General features: G+C 36.7%; 1 long non-coding RNA gene across 2 annotated transcripts; it reads left to right on the top strand.

Annotated features, from left to right (window-relative positions):
• The first annotated feature begins 375 nt into the window (after nt 1-375).
• LOC105179319 lies at nt 376-2,546 on the top strand. 2 transcript variants are annotated; one of them, XR_849263.2, is made up of 4 exons: nt 376-794; nt 1,104-1,289; nt 2,211-2,299; nt 2,378-2,546. It is a non-coding gene; the product is annotated as an uncharacterized LOC105179319 (long non-coding RNA). The 2 variants fall into 2 exon arrangements; XR_849262.2 differs by having other exon boundaries at nt 2,211-2,546.
• The last annotated feature ends 1,873 nt before the right edge of the window (nt 2,547-4,419 follow it).

The following is a 4,419-nucleotide window of genomic DNA, read 5'->3' on the forward strand; positions in this document are numbered from 1 at the left end:
ATGTTGCTGAATGTGGAGAAGCAGATGAGGCAAGTGGGTGATGTTGCAGGTACGAGGAAGGCCGTCACACCTCTTGCAATTCTTCTTCTCACACCTCAAACGATACCCCTCATTTTCTCCCGCCAAGAAAGCCAAAGCCGGCGAAGGAGAGGAGCCGCAGTTCTGTGGGTACAAATCCAAGAAAGGAAAACCCCGCTGGAAAAAACCCTTAAACCACCGTTTTCTCCCCATCATCAAACCCCACCGACACTCACATGGTGAAACCCTCTCACCTTCATTTCTTTTTTCTTGTGTTCATTTCTCACCCAAAAGAATAGAGTAAAGAAAACCAAGAAAAGCAGGGGGGATCAGAGCGAGGAGGAGGCCTCGAATTATGGTATTGCGAAATGTTACTGCTGTTTGAACAATCCTTCTTGGCCCAATATTTTCTCATTGTTCATATATTGATAGATAAAGAAGGAATACTGGAATACTCTCTGTTGATGTCCTAAGTTTGCTCTCACTTCCTTGCTTGCAAATACTTTCTCCCTCCATCTTACATGTCATCTTTATCTTGCTTTCTAGTGCTTCTTTCATTTAATTTTTGCTTTGACAATCCTAATGTGTTTAACTTGCTCTATTATAATATCATATGGTCAGTAATTTTCTTCTACTTAAAATTAGAAAAATGTTGCTAAGGATTGTTGGAACAGTTTACATCTGAATTTGATGAATGTCTTCTTCTAGGTTTGGGATTACACTGGTTTTGGATATACAAGGTACAATGCCAGAGACATTAACAAAGAAATACTAGGGTAAGCACAATTCTGCAGCTGTCTCCCTCTGTGATGAAACCTGTAATGTTCACAGATTATCTTGTTTGTGGTTTTCATTTAGGTGTGTTGTGGAGAATAAAGTGCTTCATAGATCTTTATTATCATGCTTCATAGGCCTTTCCCTCTTTTTTTTTTTTCTTTTTTTCATTTAATCCGTAATACCCAAACCTGAGGGTACATGTCTGTATAATTTTCCGGTAATCTTCCTTTGTTATTCCAGCTCTTAAGATGTGACAACTTGTAAGACATGAACATTATCTAAATCATCAGTGTTCCATGGTTGCTTAGGTGTCATTGTTAAGAGGATATAAATCAGACAGGAGACCTGCAAACTTGACAATGATGGCAATTCTGGATGGCTTCAGAAGGCATATTCCGTTGATTTCAGACCACTCAATGTACCGCGCGCTGCTGCATTCCAAGGGGCTCATTATATTTCACCATTGAAAAGGCAAATAATCTCGTATGCATCTGGTGAGCAGAGATTTCCGCTTTTCTTATGACTTGTAACAATTAATTTTCAGAACCATGCTAGTTCTTTTTGTGAATGATGAATTCTATTACATGAAGTTTTAATGGAAGCCACTTTTTCTTTTATGATGTTTGGTCTCAAATTAGGATTTCCTGTACAGTTTGGTCTTATGTAGACGTTATTCGTGATATTCCTGTATTTAGTCAGTTTGGGTAATATTGAAGCTGATGAGCTTCTGCTCAAATATTGTTTCATTTGGTAATTTACTGAGTTGTGGAGCTTTGTGAGTACATGTATCATGAATGATTATGCTACTCAAGATTGAATTATGATCAGCTACCCCCAAAACACTTTTATTGTATTTGTTCTCGAAAATATTCAACTTGTTAATAGATCTGAAACTTATGCGAACCGATTCATTAGTTCATTGGTAGTGCTAGCTATTCTTTTGAGTGGATGGGTGGGCTGGTCCTCGTCCTATGTTTATCTTTTTAATGTTGTTCAAGGGTTGAAGGAGTATAATATTTGGGCATGGAGATTGGGTGGTATTAAGTTAAGCACTAGTAGCACAATGACATTGGGAGGAGAATAAATGGAACATAATTATTGTCAAAATCTTTTAGGTACCTTTGAGGACTTACCATGCTGGCGATCAATATAACAAAGCACGACGGTCTTGTTTATAAGAGTGTCATTTTTGGCTGTGTTTGTGTGTTTGTAATGATTCATGTTGTTCTTAGTTGTATGATGCCCTTATAAGTTCATGATTGATGGTTGGTTAAGGCTTCGTCTTATCAACTACTTATCTTTTTAAGCAATGCATTGGTTGTTCATATGTATATATATATATGTGTGTGTAGACATTTGCCACATCTAATGCATTTGTCAACGTCTTTGTGTTTCAATGTTTCTGGACCACATAGGTAACCAAGCTTGTACACTCGTTTAAGGAAGGTTCGGAGGAATGGTCCAAGAAGGCGGTAGAGCTTGAGGATTCATGAAGACTTTAGACGTAAGTTCTATTTGTAATTTATTTATCCAACAATGGCGAATGATGCACAGTACACTAATTCCTCTTGTGAACATGCAGTTTGGTTGTGGAATTTCAAAATTATCTGTTTGTCTTATGTCTTCATGCATGCTGGACGCGAATGGAAGGTGTATGGGGTGGCAAAGATGGTCTTTGGAAACAATGACACAGAAACTAGAAAGTCTTTGCAAAGTGATAATGGTGGTAAAAAGTTGATCATTTTCTTGGCTTTCACTTCATTTCATCCATCAAGCATTCCTTTATATGTTTGCATTGTTACCTTGAGTTCTTGATATTTATCATCTACATTATGGGGTTGTGATTTTCTTTTTATCTATGGCAATTTTGTTCCTTTGATAAATAGTGTTGGATGCTTTTTTAGTGGTTTTCAATTACTTTACTACTGTGGTGTGGGTGTTTCTCATCTTGTTTAATTTGGTTGTGCTTTTATGTTATCTCATTCAAGTAAACGACGTGTATTGTGTTCTTTGTGGTATATCAAGCTCTGTGAGACATTTTGTTGTCGGGATGTCTGTAATTGTTTAGCATTTTAGGATTAGACTCTTGGTTCAATTGAAATTACATGAAACTTCTCATATTCTAATTTTGATTTGAACAGCCCAATTCACCTTCCAAATGAGATAAAACCATTTCAAAAGTAAAAAATTCCATGACATATATGCATTGTTAATTAACACATAGGAACCAGAGGGTAACTTTTTTTAAAATTTTTATTCATCTTTTGTTATCCTATCAAACTACTTTTGTTTTGTTTTCTTTTGCCAGTTACTATCAAACTACTTCTGTTTATATTATTTTTTAGTAATTTGACAAATAAATGTGATTTAGGAAGTCATAAGATTGAGACATGAATGTGCACTAGCGTTATGTGATTGTTGCTTTGATTAACTGTGGAGTCGTTGAGGCATAATTTCATGCATTTTGAATTGCTTTGAAAGAGAGTTGGAATATCTTTGCTTCTACTAAATCTTAGGATTCTTGTGAGATCATATTTGTTTGCTAAAACTCTACCCGATTGATCCTTATATCCCTAACATGGGACATGCATCCATTTTGAAAAATTCAAAGGCCCTTCCCCTTCCGGAAAAAAAGAAAGAAAGAAAAAGGAAATTACATCTACTCCACTGGTTTAGGTCACTTAGTAGCTGGGTAACTTCATCACAAATGTTGTTATTCACGTAAAACGGTAGCCGGAGCTATGAGTATGCAAAGCACTTTAGGTAAAACGTCTTTTGGTTGAGTAACCGGGTGCCTTCACCACAAGTGTTGTCATTCGCGTCAAAAGGCCAGAATGCGACGTTTTTTGGTTGAGTAACCGGGTGCCTTCACCACAAGTGTTGTCACTCGCGTCAAAAGACCGGAAAACGGCCTAAAGAACACAAGTCGCGGGCAAAAACAAAGGAAAAAAAAAAGAAATAAAAGCCGTGACTAAAGCAAAAGGGGAAGAAAAAAGAAAAAAAATTCATTAGTGGCCAAAGAAAAGAAAGAAAAGCGAAATCCGTCCTGACTAGGTAGATGTGAGGAGATAAAAGGGTATTGTGTCGAGGATGATAACACTTTGACATCCATAGATTTTGTGGAAGCTTGATTGTCCTCCTCTATACTTGGCAAAACGAAGTGTTGTGATGTGATTGGCCTCTTACCCTCATTATGATAAGTTAGCATTTGCATAATGTATTGCGGCGTTTGTGTTTTGAGATTATGTGCACATAGTATTTCATTCTGTTGGAGGCAATAACTTTAATGACATTGCGGCAGTCCTTTCTTTTCTTTATTGATTTATTAAAAAATTGTCACATTTCTCAGTGCTGAAAATTTTTGTGTGTAAAATCCTCTACTTTGGCATGCCTTTTCTTATGTGACTACTATTTTTGGTTGGGAGGAGGAGGAGATAGATTCTGGCCTTGTATTTATTGTAACAATATTTAAATTCTATATTATTATAGTTTTCTTTAATCTTTAATGAATTATTCCCTTTAGATTGCCATCCCAGCAGGGTGAGGGTGCAAGTTCAGTATATAGCAGTAGTGCATCTTACATGACCGCCCCTTAAAAGGAAAATGTATGTGCTTGCATGTAAG

Source organism: Sesamum indicum, unplaced genomic scaffold (assembly GCF_000512975.1).
Source record: "Sesamum indicum cultivar Zhongzhi No. 13 unplaced genomic scaffold, S_indicum_v1.0 scaffold00142, whole genome shotgun sequence".
Classification (NCBI taxonomy): Eukaryota; Viridiplantae; Streptophyta; class Magnoliopsida; order Lamiales; family Pedaliaceae; genus Sesamum; species Sesamum indicum.